General features: G+C 39.5%; 1 protein-coding gene across 1 annotated transcript in view; it reads left to right on the top strand.

Moving 5' to 3' along the window:
• Nucleotides 1-409: 409 nt before the first annotated feature.
• TAGLN (transgelin) overlaps nt 410-26,502 on the top strand; it is a 114,272-nt gene continuing 88,179 nt past the window's right edge. Inside the window, exon 1 of the mRNA XM_044080962.1 lies at nt 410-540. The gene's annotated coding sequence lies outside the window, so the exon portion shown is untranslated. The remainder of the gene's footprint in view (nt 541-26,502) is intronic.

Genomic DNA, 26,502 nt, shown 5'->3' with positions numbered 1-26,502 from the left:
ATGACCTCCAAATGCTTCTGTACAAAAATGGACAGAAGAACACTGTCAGAGGAAGGCAGAAGCCAACCAAAAGTCAGAGGGAAAAACGCAAGGAAAAGTAAACCTCATAAACTAAATGATTGTGATCGTCTGTCTATAAAAGGAGTTGGTTCACAAGTTCCTGCTTCTCCAAAGGAGGGGCTCAGCTTCTTCTGGCAACATCCATTAAGAATTCCAGGAATGTACAGAAGCAGAGTAGCCAAGCCCCTCAGGCAAACTATTGTCTCTTCCTTCCTACTGCTGGCTCTGTTGCCTCACGCATCCCTTGCTTTACCCAAATAAGGTACCCAACTGACCCTGGGCTAGACTCTTTGCTCTCTTCCAAAAAGTAGAGGGGTAGGGCTAAAGGTAGGGAGGAGCCTGCGAAGCTGCGGTGACGTCATCCAGATAAGGCGGTCATTTAGGGGGGCCGCCCTGCTTGGGATGCTTGCTGGAGTGCGAGGACTCTACTCCTGTGTGACGCTCCCTGCGACGGAGGTTTCCAGTACAGACAAGAGACCAGTAAGTATTACGAATAGGACAGATAATGGTGCAATTGATATTTTCATTGCGAGCAATAAGTTATAGGATGTTAGTAGTATTACATCGGTTAGATTTTATTACTCTAAAGTGTACGTACAAGATTGAAAATCTGGGTGGGGGGTGAGTCCAGTGTAAAAGTTTGAAAATATGTTTTCCCTTTAGTTACAAAAGTCAGAATTGTTGTGAAGCAGACTAAATGTAGATGCCATCAGTAAAACATTATATATTTTTTATCTAAATAGAAGAGGTTACTAATGTGAAAGGACTGGGACCAAAGTAATGACACTTACTTTATCTAATTGTCTGTAGTTTTTCTATAACACCGACTTCGCGACGATGAATTGTTATGCAGCTAGACACTTTCGTTTTTAAAGGAAATGCACAAATTTAACTTTTGGCTTAAAATTGGAGATTAGAAGGTTGTTGGTACTTACACGAAACTGGATTTGAACTCCGTACTGTGTGTGTGTGTAGGCGCGCGGAACGTAACTGGATATTTCTGTCATTTCCGAGTAATTTTGTATTGTCATTGTTTATTACTGGATGGATTTAACCACATTTTTTGGGGAGGTAGTTTTCTAGATTGCAGTCACCAGGTTTTCACTTACTTAGGTTAGTCTCTAGTGATGAACATGTATACCCAAGAACAAGAGTTCCCATGCTTATTTTACAACAGACACTGGGTTATTACACATATTTCCATAGCAAAGTGAAATGATATTCCTAAATCAGCAGCTCAGTATAAGCTTTTGAAGATGCATTCCTAGTTCAGGGGCTCCACTACAAACTGTGGCTTGTATTCATGCAGTTTTCTGTATAGATATTTCAGTATATCTAAGAATTTCCAACCGGTTATTTTCAGGGTGATGCTTCTCATTAGTCATTTTCCTGTTTGCTCAGTTAAAGAGCCCCTGGACTTTTGTCTGCTTTTAGAACACTGGGTTGCTGTACAGCTAGCTTGGCTTTATGAAGGCTAGACTTGATGGCAAGCTTGTAATTTATAAAATAATATGCACTGTTAAGACATATCTTGCAACATTTAAGGGATATGTGTGTGTTTGTGTTGGTTACTGAAAAAAAGACTCAAAAATCTATAAAAAGTTGTGTTTTTTATTAAAATACAGTCATTTATAGCCTAGAGAACATATTATGTAAAAGTTCCATTCTGATTTCATTACAACTAATTTCTGAGTAAGAAACTATAGAGTTGCTGTGGACTTACTGGTAAAGGCCGACGTGATTTGGGAGCACTGACTCAGTAGCTTGTTATAAAAAATATCTTTTGTGTTATTCTTCAGTCTGGATGTAAGATATTAATCCATCAGAAGTAATGCTATGTGTTATGACTGCACACCAAGTAAAAAATGTACCACACCCTTTTGCCTGAAGCAGCAGCAGTAGTACCACTGTTTACCACACAGTAGTGCTGTCACTCTACTGAGAGCTGTCTTTAACATCTACCTGCTAATGCAAAAAAGAAGCTCTGGACAAAACTGAGGTAAACAACCTGGTGCCACCCTTCATCTTTCCAAGTGCATGTGAAGCTTTTGTAAGAAAAAGTCAGGAAACAGCTGATGTGAGCCTGTTCCATATTGTCTTACCTCTGCTATGTAGTTTGAGGTTTCCTACAGCAAATGCATCCATCTTCAGCTACTTTATCTGCAGGCATTTAGCTTACAGTATTTATCATTGTTCAAAATTAGACTGGAAAGTAGAACTGCAGTTTTTTAGTGATTCGTTGTATTAATGAAGAGTCATTTCTGCTGTAAATGAAGAAATAGGTTTAGGCAGACTGTGTTATAGAAAACACTGCTTGAGGTAATGCTTTTGGTTCCTTTATATTATACAAACACTTCAGCCCAGTTGTGACAATATTAATACTCTGATTACATGCAGAGAACCATAAAGCTTTTATGTCATACCTCTAAAGCATTCATAACCTTTTCAGGGTTGTCCTGATTTGAGCTCATAATTTTGATCTGATCCTCCTAAAATCTGTGATAATTTGAGAAAATTGAGCTGGTTCATTATCAAAAAGTAATGGCATTCATCACAATTACAGACTTTTTGTATAAAACTATTTTTGTATAAACTTCAGAAAATGTATGCTATTTCATGTATTCTTATCTTGCCAGCTTTCTAAATTAATAATACTAAAATTTAAAAAAGTCCTTAATTTGGGCCCTTTATGCATGATCGTTTTGACATTGTCTCTAATTCAGTTGTTGAGAGATTGAGATCTATGTTTGAGATTGACTATTGCTAATTTCTCAAGTGTGATTCCAACCAGGGTGTCCTGGGAAATCTATGTAAATCAGTCCTCAGAACCCAACTCACAATTGCACCTTTAAGTAAAATTAATGGATTCTGAGCAAAAGCTGTAGTAGAAGACTGTAACAGCATATGTGTCCAGAATGCATAAGGCTGGAGAGTTTGGTCAGACCAGTTCTACTTTTCTGTAGTTTCCACGGACTTTAGTCCATCTGATTCTTTTGTTTAGTTCTCTTATTACCCTTTTTGCTGGGTATTTCTGTAGGGGGGAATTTTAATAAAGATATCTGATGCTGAGCCTAATGCCTACAATTGGAGTAACAAGCCTAGGTAGACAGCACCAATGTACAAAACTATAAAAATATGTGAATGCAGAAACGTAACAGTGGTATGCAACTAAGGGGATATGTTTTGAGTGCTACATGCTGCTAGGGTTAGCGTTCCTTTAGATAGGATTTTCAAACTAAATCTTCTTCCACAATCATTTCATCCACTGTTTTTTTTTTCCTCAATCACATAGTACATCTCCTTTCAGTGAACGTTTCTATACTTGAACTTCATCTGCACACACTATTTTTGTGCTATTCTGTAGGTGATATAGGATCTCTGATCAACGGTGATTAGTAACTTGTACAAAGTCAAACCCATCATAAGGGGTTGGGTATGCTATTAGGCAAGGTGCCTTTGCATCTCTGTTTCGTTATTTCTCGTAGGTACACTGTTGGTGGTCTCTAGCATTGCTTTCTGCTTTAAGGGACAGCCAGCATTACTAGATGTAACTAAAAGGTGGCAGTGCAGCAAAAGAGGTTAATGGTTCACTTTTATTTAGTTTCATAGTTCATAGTTTAGTACTAAACTAAACTATGAAACTATAAAAGGTGGCAGTGTAGCAAAATAGGTTAATGGTTCATTTTTATTTGCAAAGGAACAGTTTAGCAGATGTCTAAACTTGTAGTCTGGCACAGCTAGATTTTTTGATTATATTGTATGGCAGCCTTGTAAAGGTTGTAACATTGTATGGAGGCTGGCTACACTGTTCTTTGTTATTCACAAAGGGCAACAGAAAATGTCATATTCTGTGGCTTGTTCATAGTCTGACATTGCTCAAGTCAAGACTGATGGAATCCAATCCAGGACTGTACGACAGGTTTGTTGGGAACTTACATGCTGTACTATCAGATCACTTGTTTTATTATCTGGAAGTCGAACCTAGGTCAGCTGCTTGGAAGACAGCTACACTTGCTAGTAAACAGAGCTTTATTTCTTCTTTTCCCGGTTAGGGGTTGCCACAGTGGAACTATGGTCCGCTAATGATTGGCGGCTGGAATTTTATGGTTCCAAGTTGCCTGCCCAATGCCCAACCTTCAAAGAAGGTACACCCATTCATGCACACGCCTGCGTGTCTTTAAATGTCACTTGGAACGTGGGGAGGACATGCAGAGGCTCCACACAGAAGGGGCTCCAGCCGAGAATCAAACAGGAGAACCTCTTGCTGTGTGGCGATAATGCTAACCACTGCACCACCGCGGCCTACTGCTAGTAAACAGAGCTCCAGAGGGAAAAGTTCTAGTGGACAAATAAATTGTAATAGTTAATTGGCTTAGCAATTTCAGTTGGCACACACGTAGTCTTTGTATAATTTGATTCTATTACATAATTGGTCCAGTACTCTTTTTTTTTTTTTTTTTTTTCAGGTGAACTTTTACTGTCATTCTTATCATCACAGATACAAATTATTGGAAGTTTATATCAGAGACTGCTAAATAATTATTTCATATTGTTTCTAATCAGTATACACCAATACATAGTTTATGTCTATGTGCTTATCTAGTTATATGTCTATCTGTCTGCTGTCTATCTACATATGCTGCTAATCTCCAAACCAAATAGTAAAATTGTCACACAGACAAACCAATTAGTAGAAACTGTTGAGTAAGTGCGATGTGTGATATCTTGTTCACTGCAGGTCAGATTAAGGGTTTGGATTCAAAGCTGAGATCAGCTACCAAAAGTTAGGGAGAGGTGAAGCAAAGCAAAGGGGTTTCCTGGAAGGAGCAGAATATGTAGAGTAAGTGAAACAGGATGATCACAAGGGCAGCATACTTGATTACATGCTATATGTCACAAGTACAGCACAGATGCTTGCATACAAGCTCCTTGGGAGTAGTTGGATGGACTATAGTAATGTATTTCGGGAAGAGGCAATGAAACGTAGGAGTAGGCTAATAAAGGATCGAGGAAGAATATTTTATTTGTTGTTTGGGATAAGTTTGTGATTCTGTCCATTTCACTATTACTGAAGTGTAAAACACAAAGTGTATTGCCATTTCAGGTTGCTTAGTCTCACATGATGTACAGATGGATGTACTTGTAAGGTGGATAAGGACTTACGTTTTAAAGGCATTTTGGAACAAACAGTTCCATATTTTAGCAGAAACTGCTTACTTAAGTGTGAGACAGTCACTAAATTGATTATCCATAATTTTAGTATATTTCCAGAGTCAGTGAGTGGAAGTCACTTTGTGAATCTTAGGTTATTGGGGATGTGTGCCAGCTTTGGGGTATGTGTCATATTTAGGGACAGAGGCCCCTGCAAAGTAACTGATAAGCAAGGGAAGCTGAGAATAGGTTAACTTACTGGAGGATAACAGACTGATTGATTAATAAATGCATGGTGATGGGATCTTGCAAGTGGCCTCTATACAAATTACACAACTGTGTAATGTGTGTTGGAGAACTTTTCAGCTCGTGGGCTTCTGCTCATTATGAAATTGTTGCTTCAGTGCTGCCTGAGCTTTACAGGTCAAGGTTGTGATTGCTAATTAGTCATTTTGTAGGGAAGTGATTTATTTGAGCTCAAGTTTTATAATATTTTTGAAGTTCTCTGGAATTGTGGTCTGCTACAGAAAGACCAAAACAACTTTTCACTATATATTGATGATCACTGTCTCTGTCCCTGAGGTACAACAACCTTTAAGTGACTAAATGAATAACAAAAGTGAAAGAGTTGTGGCATCTTTAGGGGTATGGGGGAGACGGCTTATCTGCAAAAGTTTGTGCATTTGCTCATAAAATTTAAAGTTTTGGGTATGTATGTTCTGAGAAAATATGTACTCAAGTTGTAGGTTTCAACCTGTTTGTCATACATATATGAACAGAGATGAGTAGTTTTAGAACTTGTATTGGATCCAGGCTTTTCAGTGACACCTTACTGAATTTTCATTCAAATAGAAGTTTCATAGTAATGTAGCCTGGAAAATTCTAAAACTGGTTTCAGCATTCAGGGAGTGACTAGTCCTAGAGTACAGTTGTAGTTGTTAGTGTGGGTTGCCAGTTGCCCTTGCCTAGTGTAAGTCATAACCTAAAGAGTATAATAGCAGACTACCTAGCATTTTTTTTTAACTGAAGACTTTCTGAACAATATCTGATGTCATTAGTGGTCTGCATAGGTGTGTCATTTTTGGTAGTGAGAGTGCACAGGAGTACCTGGTTTGCTGTCAATGTTTTGGTTCAGTCAACTTAGTTGTGTCATGGCCTTAAGAATCAGCCCACATGAATGGAGCTTATGATTCTCCTTCACAGAGAGGAGTGAAGCGTTAGATCAGTCTGTCCTTGATGCTGTCACAGTACATGCCCCACTACTGATCCCTGATGAATGCAGGTCTAATAATGCACTTCATCCTTTATTACTCAACTTGCCTGTGCCCTTTTCCACTTGAACAGTGTGTCGCTTTGTAAGGCTTCATGCGACTTTATAATACATTTTGCCTTGTGGCTGGGTTAGTGCAGAAAGTCCCATTAAGGAAGTTCCCTCACCTGTATTTTACAGAATACGTGACACCTGGTCAGAATGGTGAGAGCTATATGTGTGTTAATGTTATACTTGTCTACTTAGATGCTTTTAGCTAGAGTCTCATGATATACATGAATGATGTTGATAGGCTGAACTGCTGTAATGTGCTGTGTACCCCCTTCCTCCAGTGATGGCCTACAGAGGGGAGTGGCTCTACATGGATGTGGCATTGATAATGAGATGCAGTGCTTCTCCCACAGTAACCAGTAGAGTTCAGAACATATTTGTGTGTGAGTCAGTGATGCATGTTGTATTACCCTCACTGCTGCAGCACTGTAATGCTGCTTTGCCATCCTGATGCAGAAGAAGAACCATAATTGGACAGTGAGCCTCTCCATCTGTTTGATATTTGCCTCAGGCTGTTTCACTTAGTATGTAAATTGATTTCCTGCCACTCCATGGTAAAGATGTTTAATTTGCTACTGTGTGTCTCTTGATTACATGGACCAGATGCTATCCTTGTCTATTCTATTATGTTCATTTCTTTTTAATATTACATTTTCTGTCATCTCTGTTATATTTTTATCTTGTTCTGAAATTGTAAAGGCACAAACCTACACTGGAGGTGCCACATTCTGTCATTTAAGGCCACTGCAGGGAACTAAATCTAAATGCACATCTCAGTGCAATAGATGCATGTGGAAATGTTGTAAGACATAATACTTAACCCCTCAATTCCTAGCTGTTACAGTTACATATAACTGCCACACCTAAAAATGTGGTCACCAAGGAGGGTGATGATCCCTCAACCAGATAAAAAAGTATAATGCTCATATTATTGTTAAATAGCCCCCACACCACTATAATAGCAGACTACCTAGCATTTTTTTTAACTGAAGACTTTCTGAACTGGTATGGGCTCTGAGGTGACCTAATGTAGTTGTATATTGCCAGAAGTCACCCAACATCTGCTGCATGTCAGAGGTAACTAAGAATGTCATAGTCAGTGCTGTATATGAAAATCTGAGACATATTTAATTAGGTATTTTGTTTATTTATTTGTTTGTTTATTTTTGTTTAATGGGGAAGTACACTAATCAATGTTGACCAATTTTAGGCTCAGCCTGGGTGAAATACAAAGCATTTCACAAACAAAAATATAGAAATTTAAGCAGTAAATGAGTACTTCAGACTGACTGCATTGGAAAAAAAACTGTGTCTCTGCATTATAGTGAACTAGCACAGTGCAATGTACCATCTGGCAAAGTGTACTGTACAATAAATACATTTGTTTCTAAAATGAGTTAATCTCCGGTGAATCTTGAGAGAGGAGCAGCTGCTCAGAAAGGAAACATGATGGTTATATGATAAGTCCTGTGTTGAAGCAGGAGCGTTTGGTTTAGTTGAAGAATTGCTTTTTGAGTTGCATTCTGAATTGGGAATAAGTGTTGACTTCCTTCATGCTGATGGGAAGAACTTGTCAAAGAGTAGGCGTTTGAGAGGAGAAAGCATGTGCAGGGCGGTGGAGTTAGGTTCCAAGGTTAATGAGAGTTGATGTGGCCTGTGAGTGGTGTCTCAGTTTGTATTAGGAGTTTTTTTCGTGAAGTCTAGCTGCAAGGGGAGTAAATATGTGGTGTTAAAGTAGTTTCTTGAGTTTTGGTCCTAAACCTAGGTTAGATCTTAGTTTTATGGGTAGCTATTTGGCTTTTTCTAGAGTGATACAGTGATACTAACAGAGAGGTGAATTTGTAAATGAATTGGCCGATGCTGTTAGATGGTCTGGAGTTTAGCAGCGTTTTTCTTGGAGACAAAAACAAACATTGGGATCCCATATTCAGTTGAGAAAGGAGAACTCCTTTGCCAATGGCTGCTCTGGCTGGTTGTGATAGAAAAGGGGAGATCTTTTTGGCTCAGAATGGGGGGGGGGTATTTTGGCTCTCACTTTGTCTGTGTAGAAGTGGAAGTTTAGTGACTGATCAAGCTGTAGTCCTAGGTATTTGAAAGCAGAGTCTGTCTCTATGGAATGGTTATGCGGATTAAACATAGTTAAAGAATGAGATGCTTGGTGAATTTTCTTTGGAGTTCCAAAAGCATAGTTTTGGTCTTGATGGGGTTGAGAAGTAGTTTATGGCTTATAAGCCATTGGTGGGGCTCATCTGACTGTAGTTGGCATTGGATGTTGGTGCAAGAGTGACCTGATAAGTAAATGACCATGACTTCATCCGTAGAGGATAAGTCGGAGATTGGGGCCATCACAAGGAAGTTTGTTAATGAATATAGGGGGAGGGGGGCAAGAATGAATCTTTGTGGTATGCCTTTGGTAATAAGTGCAGATTCTGACTGGGAGGATCCTATTCTAACTCTGAAGTGTTTGTCAGTGAGGACGTTTTTAAACCGGGTAGTGGCATCCAGACTGATACCAGTTTAATTTAGTTTGTTTTGGAGAAGATAATGGTCAATGAGGTCAAATGCCTTTGTCATGTCTGTAAATAGGGCACCTACCTGTAAGGAGGTCACCATCAGAGTTTAGCAGGATGTCATCAGTTAGGGAGAAAAGTGCTGCCATAATACTTCATCCAGGTGAGAGTCCATGTTGTTAGGAGGAGAGCAGGTGGGACTGTTGTATGTAGAGAGAGAATTGGGTGTAGACTATCTTTTAAAGAAGTTTGTCCAGAATTTAGAGGGTGGATATTGGACTGAAGTGAGAGGTATCTTTTAGGTTGGTTTACTTTGGGAGAGGTTTAATTAAAGCAGTTTTTCAAATCTGTGGCATGATGTTTTCTGTGAGACATAGATTATGTGCACAGCGAATGGGACACATTGTGGTTGGGTATCAGCCTTGTGTTTAATTCACTGTTCAGTAATGGCCAGCCATGCATCTATGTAAAGAAATAGGATGAAGGTTGTAGTGCTTAATAGGATGTGGTCATTCAGATGACCGTCTATGTCTGTTAGCCATCTCCATCTGTTAACACCAGAAATGGCTGTCTAGTCAGTAATAAAGATTGTAGTCCCATGAAAGGAAAATATTCAGAAGGTAGAATTGTCACTTGGTGGTTTAATTAAGAAACTGCTACTTTACCACGAGTGCCTCCACTCCTAGCATTCTAGATGTACAGCCAGACTTGTGTTTTGCATTAAAGTAAAACTTACATATACTACTTTCATAACAGCTTAATTGTGGGATCTGGATGGAGGGAATGTAGACCAACAGTTGACTCCTCTTAAACTGTGGGGTACTATTTCTCTGGCTTATTGTCTACTGCATTGTCTTCAGTTTTTTGGGAGAGGGGGCTAAAATCTGGCCACCACCCCAGTTAGTAATTTGTCCCTTAGCTTTCAGTATAGCGTGTGTATTTGAGGTTTGGCTTCCAGATAATGACCGGATTCTGGAAATTACTTGGACAGGCAGACTTTCTGGGGAAGTAAACCCATATAAATAAACAAATAAATTTGCAGGCAAAGTTGATGAATGTTATAAGAATAATCAACTAAAAACAGTAGTCTTATGGTTTCAGCCTGACCTTTCTTTTATGGAAATATCTGTTTCAAAAAAGTTAATGACTTTCCCTCAAAACTTTAAACAGGCTGAGCTTGTGTGGTTGTTTGAATGAGAGATGTGGTTCATACTTGTATGCCTGCATAATAAACTGTGATGCAAATATTTTTGATATTTTGCATTTCTACCTTGGTTAACAGCTAAGTAAATAAACAAATGTATGTTTTCTGCAAGTTACCGACAAAAGGCCATCAGTGACTTTAACAATTAGTTGTAGTAAGCAGTATGCCACCTAGCATTGCATTCTTTTATAAACTGATGAACCATTTTACAGTACACATAAAGATATGAATCGACAAATTGCTGTAGTAAATACACATTTGCTCTAGATTAATGTGGTTCTTGAACTTCTTAAAGTTGTAAGATTTCAGGCTTTTAATACCTCTTCTTTGGGTTGAGGGTATCTTGTCTTGTCAAACATGTGCACTCTGTGTTTTATATTGATTCAAGTCTGTGAACTTGGTAGTTGGCTCTGTAATGTAAAGCAATAAAGTCCTGACTTTATCCCAGATGGCTCCGGTTTGATTGGTGGCCCAGGTGCCGGAGAAGCTGGTGTAAATTTGGAGAGAAATGATGCAGTTTATCCTAGTCACCTCTCTCAGGCACAGAGTTCAAGCAATGTGCTGGGAACATTTCTAGCCTAGGCCTCTGGTCCAAACCTTGGCCATGAGTGGAATTTGCCAGTAGGATGAGGGGCAAGTTATGGAGAAGTACACTACCATGGAGTTGGTGACAGCTTCCACATAATACCCATTACACACCCCATCCAAGACCATCACACAGCATATTAAGGGAAGGCATAAGACACCAAGCAAGCTGGGTACCTCCTTTGCGACAGATCAGTAATAGAGTACTGGCTCACTTCTTTCATCTAATACTCATCCAGTTTAGAAACCTTTTTTTCCACAAGATGGGGGGCAATGTGTTGATCCCGTGGTCTGATGGTAACAGACAATGAGACGTGGAACTAAGGAGCTTGAAAGCTGGTGTCATATGGTAACTTAACAAAAGCCACGACAACGTAGTAAAGATAAGCACTGTACAGTGGGAAAATGTCTATTAACTTCATTGCTAGGTGTGTAGTTAGGATTTTTGATATTCTATGCCATCTTCCAGACCGTAGCCCCCTCTCTACAAGGTTAGCCACTTCAGCTCCAAAAAGTACAGGATGAAGAAAAAAAATAGCTAGGCGGGTGTTCTGAAAAAAAAAGCCATTGACAAATTATACAGCCAATAATTTGTAAAAGTGTACACCGTGATTTACCAGATGTATGTCTGGTTATACTCATTTTGTTAACAGCAGTATTACCTTCAAAAAGGTCAAAGAACCTAGATAATAAAGCAGGGTGAGGGTTAATGTTTTAGTCATTTTCAGATAAGCATGGCAGTTTGGGAAATATTACTGGAATGCAAACGAAAAGTCCTTGCACACTATTTTGATTCTACAGGGATGGATTAGGCAAAACTGTTTTAGGTAGACATTTGGAGTTTTGTCTTTTGTGTTGTGTTTGTAAATCTGTTTTTCAGTTGTTTAAGACCCAGAAAGATGGGGCATAGTTAATGTAAGCTCCATGTTACGGATGCCTTTCCCTTTCTAGTCATTTATTAGGTAATGGCTAGTCATTCTGATTCATGCATTGCTTTTCTGTTCCTAATTATTATTTTTTTTTTTGTGAAATAGCCCTTGGTAGGCTGATGTCATTCATTTTTGAAGTAGAAAATGTGTTCCACCCAAAACATTCTTGAAAGCTTTGTCATGATGTCACTGTGAGTTAATTAAATATCCTGTAACTCCCAGGATGTTTTTTGTTCTGCCTGACATGGGAAGAGTTAATTATTCCTCATCTGCCAGTGTGTCAGCATACATTTTGCATAGTAGCTCAGGCATCATGTAATCGTATTTAGTCTCTTTAATTGTGTTAAGTGAGCTGATATATGAACAGTTTAGTGTAGCCAGTTATCAGCATCTTTTAAGAGTGGGAGAAAACCAAGGTACTCAGAGGAAGCCCCCACAGTCCTGGAAAGAATATGCAAAACTGTATACAGATAGTGACAGGTCTGTATTGAACTCTGGGTCTAGGGCTGTAAAACATTAATTAATCAATGTTTGGAGCTAAGTCCTATGTGAAGGGGAAAAAAAAACAATATCACTACTGCAGCTCTTGTGGGAAATGTACATTTGTGAGATGAACAGCTGAAAAAGATGTGCAAAACGGCTGAAATTTTTTGAGCTGTAAGGTAGACTGGACTCAAAGGCCCATATTCAGCCATGGCCTGATTATAGTGAGCTCTGAACAAGGAAACCAAACACAGTACTTATGTATGTATTTATTTATTTACTTTATTTATTTAATATGAGCACTTTCCATAGATGCATTTTAGTCTCACACCAGGAGCAGTACCTGTTTAAGTGACTTACTGAGGGCTACATAGTAAGGAAATAATGGCTGTGGAAATCAGATCCAGGACTACTGCAAGATATTTATGAATCAGGCTCTGTCTTAAAACTGTGCACGCAACCGCCAGACATTCGACATTATGTTACAGTAAAATGCACACCAACTCAAAGTAAATACAAGGATTCCATATAACAATGTAGCCATTCTGTTAATGTATGTCTGCTTGTTTTGTTTGTAGTGGATTTTATTGTTTAGCGAAACCTATGTGCACTTTGAAATGTAGTCTTGAAGGTGATATCCCTAATATATGTTGCAGTGGAATTCCAAACTGTGAGGGGCATACAGCAAAAAGGATTTCAAGCCATTGTGAAGGAAATAAAGTTGGAGCATTAAGAGAAGAAATAGAAGAGGAAGATCATCTTGGGGCTCTGAAAAGTGAATGAGAATGTGATAGCCTGTGACCTTAAAACAGAGGTTTATAAATAATGGTACAGGTAGTTAGCATGTGTGTACGAGAGAAGATAGCTGGGTTATTTTTTATTTTTTTGCAGAGTATGATAATGGTGCTTGACTCTTGACGAGTTTAACATAAATCTTTTTTTTACCCATTGTCTGCACATTAAGTACTCAAATGTAGAGATCATATTTCAAAATTAGGAACAGAGCTCCTTTTCCAACAAAATTCTTGGCTTCTGCTGCGAGCATATGAGATAATGTGTTGGCAGTACAAAGCCGAGATATTTTTTTTTGCATGGTTCTTTTTCAAACTAAAGCATAAAAGGAAGTGAAAGGCCCATTGCTTAGTCCACTTAAAACTGTTGAGTGTTCCAGTAGACCCTATATTAGGGAAAGTAATGTTCCAATTTTAGTCTGTTATACTTAATCTTTCTTGTGTCATAGAGAGCATGGATTTGGTCTTCTGAATGTTAAACTGCTTTTCTTTTCACAAGCACTATTTTTGCAGTTTGTCATGGTTTGTTTTAGAGCCAAGGTCACTACTTTTGCAGTTGTCATAGTTTGCTTTAGAGCTAAGGTCATTTCCAGGAGGTTATCACCAGATCATCTGTGCTGAAATGGCTCCCTACTGAAATGTCAAAATGCAGAGTGCTGAGAAGCTGAAAAAAATGACTGAAAACACAGAGAAGAGCAAAGCTCGAAAATCGTTCTTCTCCTTTAAACTTCATTTTGTGAGTGGTGCAAGCTCCCCCAACTTATATATATGTCAACTTCAAGATTGCTATACCTCAGAGAAAAGTGAATATTCTGAGAAATGGCATTTCAAACTTAGTACATGTAAATCCGTTCTTTCTGCCATTCTGTCTCTATGTTAAGGAAGTCGCTCTAGCGGGTTCCAGCATTTGAAATGGTTACCATGCAAAAGCATACTTCTGAATCTGGGGTGCCTGATATGAGGGAATTGGGTGCAGTGCAGAGAAGTAGTCCCAAGAGCTAGCCTTGGGGAATCACAGATAGAGACATGACCGTTACCTAAAGAGAAGCTGCCATCCAGCATTTTCTGAAGGTTGTTATATGGGTTACATCCTGCCAAGGATTCAACAGCTGGCCCGATTCCAAAGCTTCAGGGCACCTTCCACATACCCAAACTGTCAAGCAGCTTGAGCTGAGCTGACTAATAGACAGTACTCTTTTTCAAAACACCCTGTGATCCCTGAGATTCTGGGCACACTACAGCACAACCAACACATACATTTCATTAGCTCTTTGTGAAGGAGCCAACGTCAAACGGAGTCAGTTGGATTGTACCAGTCCACACTCACTAACCGCCAGTGACCATCACCCTATGTTGCACACCAGTGACTGAAATCAAGTCAGAGGAATTGCTGTAACCTCTCCAGAAGTTGTATTTCTTGCATAACAAAATATAAGAGCAGGTATTTTTCTTTCAGCTGCTTGGATGCAATGATTTTTCATATTCCGACAATAAATAAATAGGTTTTGGCAAGTAGGCTAAAATACTGCCGACTGAATTTTACAGAGTCGAGGAAATGGCATATACAGCCTTGATCATCAAAGAAAGGTAATGGAACAATCACACCTTGTCATAATGAAACACTGTATAAGTAGGTTTACATATCTGAGCTTGTAGCTGAGATTATTTTCCTTTCTCATGTAAATGCTGTCATGAAAAGAGCTTTCCATAGAGGGTTGTTTTAAAGCCACTTTGCCGGGTCATTAAGATCTGAAAAAAGAAATCAGCAGGGTAATATATTTTTTAAAGAACCAACCAGTAAATTATAACAAAAATAGTTTACAGTAAAAAAAAAAAATCTTTGTCAAAGTAAAACAAACAAGCTGCTGATTTGACTAAATGGCTGAATATTATGGTAAGTACTGCAAATGTGCTGTGATGACATCATCATGTGGGATTTTAGTATGGCAAGATGTGGTATCCATTCCTTGGCATTTTGTGTTCTTTCTGTATAACTAGACAGCATGTGGAAGTAATGGCTTGTATCCTGAGTATAACTTCCCTATATATTGACTAAAGGTTTTAGAATCTTAGAGGTTTTAGAATATTTTTCAAAAAACCCAGAGATCCCTCCTGTTATTCCCTTATAAATTCAGTCTTTTTGGATTGCCAGTCTTGTGGACTTTTAGTAATCGTGTGAAAGGTCCATGGACTGGGTTTGAATGGGATCTGTTCAGTTAATGCATGAACATGGTTTGGAAGAGACTGAACAAGGTTTGTGTATTGTACAGTAGTGTCGCTTAGTGATTCTGTATAACGGGTTTAATCAGTGAGCTGTCCATGTGCTTCTAAGACGTACTTGTCATGGTCTAAAATGATCACAGCAAAACCTTTATCGACTTTCTTGATGATAATGCAGTGAATGAATCACAGAACTGTATTATCACTTTTTCTAAATTTGAAAGGTTATATTTGGGCTGTTTATGTTTGCTGAGGATCTAAATATTAAAAACGTGATGAAAACAATCAACAAACGGTCTAGCTGTCATTGAAGTCTAGTGGGGAAGAGTAAACATTTAACAAAATCCACAGCAAAAAGATGGAATGTTGAGAATAAAACAAAACTATGAATGAAGGTCAGTTGTTGATGTTCAAATGATTACTACTGCAGTAACCTTACCTATATGGGTTATATCTTACCAAAGATGTAACAGCTCCTGAAGTGTGTGTGCTGAAAGGGTAAGGGTATGTCTAGAGCCTAAAATGAGCTGGAGTTTTTGTCAGTGGTGACCAGAAGATATAGGGTCATCCTATTGGAAACAAAATTGTGTCAGCGAGATGTAAAGGGGTCACACTGAACTGAAAAAGTGTAGAAGGTGGCACAGGCAGCAGATTGTAGGGGACAGCTACTCCTCGGCTCTGGGAAAGTACAGCAAATAATAGCCAGCCAGATGACATAGAGGCAGGGCATCCATTTGCAACACTGATAACAGAAGGTTGATAATGGACTCACACTATCAGTAGGGCTGGCTGGATGATGGGATTAAGCAACTGATGGAGATCTCTGCCGTCATGTGGGGATTAAGGAAAAACACCTGATGATTGGATGACCTTCATGGAACATTTCAGGTGTAACATACAGTCTGTTATATAATATATTTAGAAAACCAGATATAGTGGTCCAGGAAAATAAGACAAAAGTAGCATTAATCATTGAAATCTCCCCACCCAGTGACTACAGTGTCCTGCGTACAGAGAGACACAAATTCATAAAATGTCAGGATTTGCAGGCAGAAAAGAGCAATGTGGAAGAAAGATACCCAGAAAGTTCCAATAGTAGTAGGAGCAACGGGTCTAATAAAAAAGAGTCTACAATCCTATTTAAATACGTTACCAATACGTGTAACCCCATTTTTGGCTGACATCAAAGACTGAAATAATACTAATTTCATGAACTTTAATCATGCTTTGAGTTAGGAATGGGGTCCATCTGTGTCATGGTATTAGAAACCCAAAAGATTTGGAGAAATTAAAAAAAGGGTGGCAATGATAATCTAATGCCATTGCACTAGCCTCCTCTACAGCTAGGGAAATTAATCTGCTACCACAGGAATGATGGCTCCCAAGTTCCACGCTCATCATTCCCCAACAGATCCCTTGTTACCCAGGCTTAAACAAGGAGCACCACTAAGGTATACTTCCCAAGGAGTCAGAGGGCCCACCTGATGAGTGGTCATGTCTGTGGTACTGAGCAAGGTGCAATTGGGGATTCAGAAATGTGTGAGTGCAAAAACTAGGAAGAACAGAGAAGAGCCTAAGGCAGTTCAGGGTTGGAGAGGAAGAATAAAAAAAGGCAGACTCTTGAGTATCTGTGCCAAATGGGACCAGAAACTGTCCGAGTAATTGAATACACAGTTTGTGCAAGTTCTGCTGATTGCATTGTGGCACAATAAGAAACAAAAATTGAAGGTATATGCAGGTGCATATGTATGTGTGTGTGTGTGTGTGTGTGTGTGTGTGTGTGTGTGTGTGTGTGTGTGTGTGTGTGTGTGTACATGCATGTGTATGTATTTTTTTCTGTTGGTGGTTTTGTATAACAAAATATAGTGCATCTTGTGCAAGTGGTATCAGAAGAGTAAGAAATCAACCCGCCACACTGATTAGTGAGTTTGTCAAGTTAAGGTATGAAATTCTAGAGCTGCAACAGAAAATTACCTTGAGTACCAGGTGTTAGGAAGTTGTGTTTAAATGAGTGTATTGTTTAGCAAAAGTATGTTTCCTGGTGTCAGTGTTGCCTTCGGACAGTCCTCAGACATGTTTAGAACTGGGGAGGAACTGTCAGCTTCATTTTACACTCAGTGTTCTTTTGGCCCTAAAGAAACCAAAAATATGGTTCCAAAAATAAAATCTGTAATAACACAATGCAGTACATCAGTACATGTAGCAGTGAGTCTGTCTCTAATCTTTTTAAATTCAAATACGATGAGATGAGTTTTGTTGTATAAAGCTTCTTTTTAAAAACGTCTGCTGATTTTTACCTCACACTGTTTTAAACCTTTATGGGCATAAAGTTCAGAAGTACTCGCTAGACATTGTTGCCAGTATGAGGAGTAAGGGCTGCAGGCCTATATTTTCAAAATTTTACTCTGTCTTCTCTTTTATATGTAGACATAATTGCGGCTTTTTTATATTCATGTAAAACATAATCTACACTTGAAGACATTGTAGATAAATGGAAACCGTCTTAGTACTGATGTTTTTTTTAAATAACCCAATTATTGTATCAAGTTCTGTTAAACAGTCACTTTAACTTCATTTAAAGATAAAATAATTGTAGCATCTTTAACAAGAAAACAATCGCTGTCCTCTGTGTGTTGTATATCCACCAACAGGGCCATAGCTGTCTCATCTGTCGAGTGTCCAATGCACAATTTATACCACAATACACACATTGCAGTCCTTATTGCAAAAGTGGTATAGTCATTTGGAAATGCCAGTATGGAATGCCGGTGATGCAGTACCAGTTAAACAGCATCTCCCGATCACATCCTCTAACACCTGGCACTTGAGTCTACAGCCCTCTTCTCTCCATCCTAGCCACACCTCTGTCCACCACCTACAAGTAACTTGTTTTATACATGCCCTTAAACTGCAACAGCAAATACTTCTGCTACAAGTAGCCAAGTTCACTGTTTTTATTTCTAGGTCCTTTTTAGTCTCATTTCTGTCATCCAGTAAGCCTTTCCTAATTACACTCTGCCCTTTCATTCCTCCCATGTTAGGGATTACCCCAGTACAGTGCAGGGGTGAGACAAGTCTGGAGGTGGCATCAAACAGGCAGTCATTTTGTTTGTGCCCTCAATGACAGCCTGGCAGTGAGCAATAAGGATTTTTTTGTATAGCCTAATCCCACCCTTTGACTGGACAAACGAGCACCCCCATCAGTGTGGCGACTAGTATTGCCTTCCCCCTGTGACTGCATGTTCCTTTACATTTGCCCCCCCCTCCCCCCAGGATAGGTTCACCTTGTCTCCCGTGCCCGTTTCATCAAGTGCCAGAACCACTTTGTCCTTCTGTTCCACCGGAGTTGTCACTGACAATCATTGTTAAATAGCTTTAGGCTTTTATGCTCATGTTCTACCAGGACATAGAAACAAAGGTTTTAACTTTTTATATATTTGCTGTAAGCAATTCATAATAATATATGTTTTTCAACATTATGACTGGACATACTACTTCACTGCTGATAACAGTTAGGATTTACAACTACAGTATGAACTACCCAGTGGTGATAATAGAATAGCTTTCTCAGCTTAACATTCCACAGTAAATGATATTTGTGCTCCAGAGCATTAATCATTTCTGATGGAGGTATTGAAATATGAAGTCATAAATTAAAAATATATATATTTTTAATGATTTATACACATATAATCCCAAATTATTCTGTTTTCCAGTCCCACAAGAAGAGAAGACCCTAGTAATAGTCCTTATGCTTGGTCCTTGTAAGGATATTTTGCAGCAGTAAAATAGAGGTCCATCACTGCAGTATTGTTTCTTGTGTAGTTTTATATGAGTCTTTGGTTCATCTGAGAGGATGACTTACTGATTTTCACAAGGTACTGAAAACATTTGCCTGAAGAATGCTAACTGTGAGGGAGCGGTTATTATATATCCATGGTACTGACCACAGTACTGCAGATATTGACTGTCTCTGCAATGATTACAAAAGAAACATTTGCAGTTGTCATACGTACAGGGACTGGTAATGAATTTGGTGACATTACATTAGAAACACCTTGAAGAAACGAAACAAGGAGGGACCCGGGTAGGAAACACTGTTAGAAGAGGGAACAGAAGAAAACAGTCTCGTGGCAAAAAAGGACTCCTTGTCTCACCTTGTCTTCCGGTTTCCTTTGTATGAATAAGCTGCACACTTTAACAATTGCTGTTTTAGCACATCAGTCATAAGGACTGTGTATCCTATGCCTTACTGAATTTTTATCAATGCCTTTAAACCTACAGTCTCATCATGAAGGGTTTTTAAATCATTCAGTACTCATTCCTTGTATTTCCCATATCTGTCATTTCACTTCCCCAAATCCCTCATACATTTGGTGGTGTGGTTTATCTTCATGTGCTTGTAGATTTGTTGTATTTTTGGTTTGAGGAATTAGACTGCATTATTTTGCACATTTTTGCATTTAATTTAAGCTGCCATGTCGTACCTTGTCAAGTCTCTTCTAATCCTATGTTATGCATTATCTTTGCTTTTTTTTGTTCTCAGTAAAAATGCAACTCTTTAAGATATATTTTCTCTTATGACAACATTGAAAAGACACCCTAAATATTGATATCTCTTTTCTGTGCCATCTCTCAATTTGTTTGTGTAATAATTATAAAAGCTATCAGAAGCATAACTAAATTATGTCCTTGTGCCTTCAGAATTAAAAAGAGTGTATATTTCTTTGTAGAAGTAAGATTTTTTTCTTACTTTTTAAAAGTTGTTTTGTTGCTACCACAGTGACATCAAATCAAAATATATATTTTTTTCATTAAGTCTCAAGGTACAGCTGCTCTATTGGATTTGAAGCAACACAATCTAAGGATATTTCATCAGCAACTGTTCCATTATGAGAACGTCAGACTGTTTGGTAGATGAAGCCATTCATACACAGAGATTGAAATAGCAAAAAACACAGTAGTAAAACCCTATCCTTCATAAGTATGTGTTGTAGTAAAGGATTAACAAGGTACACTTAATTATGTCATCATTAGAATAAATGTACTACTTACAATGTTAGGAAACAACATACTGATCTATATACACCCGCAACATAGTGAACCTAGTATATTCTTGTATAAAACGTAAACCAGTCAAGAAGTACTAATGAAGTACAACAAAGGCAAGCTACTGTAGAACTGAAACAAACTACTAACACTGCTCATGTGCAGCTGTCCAGTAAATAAGCAACTTATCACGGCGTATTAACATTTGTCCAACTAAGTGTAAGCACCTTCGACTGAACTCTAACTGGGTTCCAGGTCCCACCCTACCTTCCCGTGATACAGCTGTACACTGCTGTAACACTACCCTTCTCAGTATGATCAGGTAGCCATCAACAGATCATTTTGTATTCCAACACTTTCCACAGCCACTGGTAACAATAACCATCCCTGCTCAAAAATATGCATATTAAAATGATTTCACCAAAAAGTAATTTTGGTCCATCATCTTCAGACATGTAGCTGCTGAAAAAAAAAACAATTAAAAAAACAATAAACCGAGTCTAGACACCAGTCTCCCAGATACTAAAACTCCCATACTCTTTACTAACCATTTCTCAGACTTCTCTACTCTGTTGTCAAGTAACAGCCCAGTGTGAACAGTTCGCAAACTTTATTAGAATAATACAATCCCCATAGGTGTCTGTTGTTGTTGTTAAAATTGTGTGATAACAATCTGGAAAAACTAAGGTAATATATCACAGAGAAAATACCACTATCATCTGGGTAACAGTGTGTTTTTGTAGGCTGTATAGCTGCCAGGCAACGTCTGCACTCTGGAAGCCTTACTGTAAAAGTCTATTAACCTGTCTATAATAAAACCTATGCTATTTTCCCCTCAAATAACTCCTGACTTTACTCATTTCACTCTGTCTACATCTTCCTGATGAGAAAGTAGGAAAAGGAATTTGATCTTTAGATTTAAGGTATTGTCTGATATGACAACAGTAACATGTATCTGGCATATAAGGCATCCTCCAACCTATTACTGATAGGTCAGCAAGCCAGATTGCTTCAGAAATACTCAATCTAGGGATCTAACCCTCTTCTGCAATGTGAATAGAACAGTTTGAAGGTACAGGTATATCTCGCACAAGATACTGTTGCTGTGGAACAGACTCCCCATCCATGTAAAACAAAGTTCATCCCTGTCCATTTTCAAATGCAGTTTAGATCAAGTATAGGTGGAAAGGAAACAGAAAAATTACCCTAGGACTGCTGCCTGTTCTACTAATGGATGGAAGCATCTCCTAAATGGTTTATCCCATACATTGCTCCCTTCAAATTATCTATGGTGTGATCCCAGTTATTCTCATTAGAGGTGATATATAATTGTCGACCAAGAGATAGGTAAGGCCAATCTAAAACCCAATGGGATAGGTTACTTAGAGCCTAAAAGGGGAAATTGGCTATGCTTAAAATATCCCACAAGGGCAGCTAGCCTAGTGTTTACCTATGACCTTGGGCATGAAAGAATTTATACAGTGCGACAGCAGGGGTTGAATTGAACAGGACACCTGCCCTGAGCACCAACCTGTAGGGAGTTGGAAACACAAATGACAACTTAAAAGCTATCAAACAATTCCAATCCGTTAATAGACAGTATTATTAACTCCCTCTTAAAATGTCTCTCTTTTTTTTTTTTTTTTTACCTGAAGGGTTCAAACTCGCTAAAAAGAACATACAGAGAGACCGGGGGTGGGGGCTGCAAATAGTGTGCTGCTCAAAGTGTCAAATTCCCTTACTAAAGCTCTGGGCCACTGTATCTTAACAAAGGGCTAGCTACAGGTAAGGAAATGGCCAATGCAATAAAAATGCTTTTGCACCATGGCATTAGAGCACTGAATCTTTGGTGAACATCTGTTTGGTTTTGGTTTGGGTTCAAGGTCTGATAAAACCCAGGTTCCCCATTCTGTTATGTGATGGCCTTAAGGAGCACTGTGGTTGTGGATGATTCCTTCTAAGAAACTATTTTTCTGCAGATGCCTGTTAATGGTCCTGTGAAATTAATTGTGTGTATTTGTAAAGAATTTTTCATGTTTTTGACTGACGCTATGTAGTTTCTAGTCAAATTTTGTCACCATCAATAATCTGTTGCTTGTGGCTGTTAGTGCATTTGGCCTTTGATCTTCTGAAAAATAATCTCAGGCATATTATACCATTCGCCGGTTCTCAGTGAGGCACTTTCGCAGCCCCTGACGCCTGCTACCTCAGAGCCACAGGCCGCTTCCGACTCCCACGTGGAGCCGGCTAGGCCACTGGAAATTCAAGGTATTGGACCCTTGGAAACTATTCCCTCAGATGGGTCCGGAGCCACTGAGTAGGCATCGGCTTCTGAGGATGTTTTCAGGCCTACACAGTTATATGTAAAAACAACTTCAGCTTCAAAGGCAAAGACTAAAGCACCTCTAAAGACAAAGAAACAAGTACAACATTCCCCTGGACAGGCCTCCATGCCTAAAAAACAGATGCTTAAAATGGCCGAAGACCTAATTACTTTGATCAGGGGTTCCCATCCCCCTCCTGATAAGAGGCCTAGGCAAGAGACAGAATATGAATCTTCAGATCAAGTTTCCATTTCCTCTGATTCCTCTTCTGAACAGGGATACTCTCTTCCTTTTTATGAGGATTCTGATGCTGAAGAATCTATCCCTTCAGCCTCTCCTCCTGAAGATTATTCTTTCGGGGAGTCCCTGCATACTATGAGGGAGCATTTTCAATGGGAAAGCTAAGATTACTCAGAATCTAAGAAAAGGCTCAGAGATTTTTTTTACTACCTCAGCACAGGCCCCTTGCTATTCCTCCTGTTTTAGACATTGTAGATGATGTATTTATAGAGTCCAGTCTCACTCCTGACTCTTTACCACCAGCTCCTGTTAAGCCAGACAGATACTACAAGGTTCCTGATTCACATAAATTTCTTTATAAAAACCCTGCTGCTGACCCAGGAACTATTTCTCAGGGTCCTAAAGGGGTCAAGGTGTCCACTGCAAAAAACCCTATTCCCTCTGATAGGGATTCAAGGGCCCTGGACAGATGGGGGAAAAAGATTTACACTTCTGCTACTTTGGCTGTAAGGGCCTTAAATTGTCAGTTTCATGTGCTTAAATATCAGCAGTATCTTATGTCACTACTAAAACAGAAAATGTTCACAAATTCTGAATGTGCAGAAAACAAAGAAATGCAGGATTTATTGCATGCAGCTGAACAAGTGGGAAAGCATACTTTGCAATGTGGCTTTGATTCTCTGGAGGCCTCCTGCAGGGCCGCTGTTACAGGTTCTGTCATTAGAAGGCATGCTTGGTTAAAGGAACAGAATCTGCCTGTTCATGTTAAAGCAAAATTATTAGATGCTCCATTACAGCATGATACCTTGTTTGGTGTTAAAGCAGAAGAGGTGTTGAAGAAAATGGAGGACAAAGCTAAATCTATACAAACAGTCAAGGATTTCTTACAGGTACAACCTCCCAGATTTAGCAGGAACTGGCCTACAAAGAATTGGTCCTTTCCAGTGTCAGACAGGCCACAAAGAGGCAGATACAGATGCCCCAGAGGCAGATCCCAGCCCCAGGGCTCATACAGGTCTAAACAATGGGTTGCGTCTACCTCCAAAAGCGGAGAATATAAATCACAGCCATACAGGAAACAGTGTCACTGACTTTCCCCTGCCAGCACCAAGCACTTATCTTCTGGCAGCCCCTTTAAGGGGAAAACTAGCACTTTTTTTCACAAAATTGGCACATGATCACCCAGGACAAATGGGTCCTGAATATAGTTTCTCAAGGCTACAGGTTCCATTTTCACACCCTGCCAAGGGCAAATGGAATGCCAGACCTGCCACACAATGGGCAGAGGCTAATAAACAAGTTTCAGCCCTCATGGACATGAGGGCCAGTCAGCAAGTGCCACAACAAGAGCAGGGACTAGGATTTTACTCAAGACTCTTCTTGGTGCCCAGAAAGGACAATGCATGGAGACCAGTACTGGACCTGTCTATTCTAAACACATTTCTGGATATTCCGAAATTCAAAATGTTGACTCTGCAGCAGCTTCTGCCCATGCTGGGCGAGAAGGCATGGCTTGTGACTTTAGACCTAAAAGAGGCATACCTGCATGTCCCAATCAGACATTCATGCAGAAGATACCTCAGATTTATAGCTGGCTCAATGCACTACCAATTCTCTGCATTGCCCTTTGGCTTATCTACTACGCCCAGGGTCTTCACACCAGTGGCACCAGTAATTGCATTTTGCAGACAAAGAGGAATACAAATTTTTCCTTACTTGGACGATTGCCTTATTCAGTCAGAGAACAAGGACATTCTACTACAGCATCTGGCGTTAGTAAAAAGATTACTAACATGCCTAGGGTACACAGTGAATGAAAATAAATCAAAACTAGTACCCTCACAAGAGATAATATTCCTGGGTGCAAGCTTAAATACAACTGCCCAGATGGCTTGTCTCATGCCAGACAAACAAAGACAACTGACTACTTATTTCAAAATGTTGGCAACAAAGACCCGGTTATCTGCAAGAAACATTCTGCAGGCTTTGGGCTTCATGGCATCCTGCATACTGCTAATTCCATATGCAAGACTGCATATGAGGAAACTACAATGGTATCTAAAACGTGTTTGGACTCAACATTGCCACAGCCTGGAAACAATAATTACCCGCATTCCCTGCCTGCAACAGGAGTTTCGATGGTGAGCAGAGACCTGTCACCACAACAAGGGACAGCCTTTCACTTTACCCACAGCCAGGCAGGCACTAACAACAGATGCATCAGATTATGCCTGGGGGGCCCATATGGCAGGAAGATGTATTCAGGGCACATGGTCCGCAAGCCAAATACATCTACATATCAATCAAAAAGAGATGCTAGCTGTTCAAAATGCCCTGACAGCCTTCAAGGATCTACTTCATCCAGCACAACTATTGATAAAGACGGACAATACTACAGTCATGTGGTACATAAACAAGCAGGGAGGCACACATTCCTACCCCCTCTGCAGACTAGCCATGACTTTGTGGGACACAGCATTGACTTACCAAGTACATCTGCAAGCACAATACCTGCCAGGAAGGATAAATCTTCTGGCAGATGAACTAAGCAGAAACTTAATGGATCCCCACGAGTGGAAATTGGATCCACAAGTCTTCAGCATGATAACAAGGAAATGGGGATGCCCGGACATAGACCTCTTTGCCTCGGCTCACAACTGCCAACTACAGAAATTCTGCACAAGGACTTATCACAAGCTGGCATGGAAAGTGGATGCTCTATCTTTCAGCTGGAAAAACTTAACAGTATAAGCCTTTCCCCCACTGCCTCTCCTCCCCAAAGGTACTCCTAAAGGTCAGACAAGAGAAGCCAAAAATAATAATGATTGTCCCAGACTGGCCCCACCAGCACTGGAACCCAATCCTAAAGAGCTTGTCTCAATGCCCAGCCTGGACATTGCCTCAAATTCCTCACTTATTGACTCAACAAAACAGTCAGATCCTGCACAGCCAACTCAGGACCTTAAACTTGGCAGCATGGCGGATAATGTAACCATTCAAAACACGTGTCTGTCTAAAGAAGTGATGGATGTTATTTTGGAGGCCAGGAGGCCTAGCACCAGAAAATCTTATGCAGAAAAATGGAAGAGAGTCTGTGCTTGGAACCAGGCACAAGGAATTAACACAATTGTACCAAATATTCCACAGATTTTACAATACTTAACTGAGATGCTGGACAAAGGCCTATCCTTTTCCTCAATTAATATTCATGCCTCTGCCATTTCAGCTCACTACAATATAGAACCACCTCTATATTTTCTCATCCATTACTAAGGCAGTACCTCAGAGGGGCTAAAATATAATACCCCCAAGGAGAGCACCAATACTTGCATGGGACCTAAATTATGTCTTGGAAAAGCTCACACTGCCTCCTTTTGCACCAGCCTCTACAGCTGATATAAAATTCTCATCTTGGAAAACAGCTCTGCTCCTAGCAATAACCTCTGCAAGACGAGTATCAGAGTTACAGGCACTCATGGCTGTGGAACCCTTTATCATTTTCCATCAGGACAGGGTTTCTCTGAGGACAAACCCGACATTTATGCCTAATAGTGTCCAGTGTGGCCCTGAATCAAACAAGTCATTTGTCTATCTTTTATCCAAACCCACAGAATAAGTGTGAGAGACTTCTGCAT

This window comes from Protopterus annectens, chromosome 8.part0 (assembly GCF_019279795.1).
Source record: "Protopterus annectens isolate FY-2018-M chromosome 8.part0, PAN1.0, whole genome shotgun sequence".
Classification (NCBI taxonomy): Eukaryota; Metazoa; Chordata; order Ceratodontiformes; family Protopteridae; genus Protopterus; species Protopterus annectens.
This window is presented reverse-complemented; position numbering and strand designations above follow the sequence as displayed.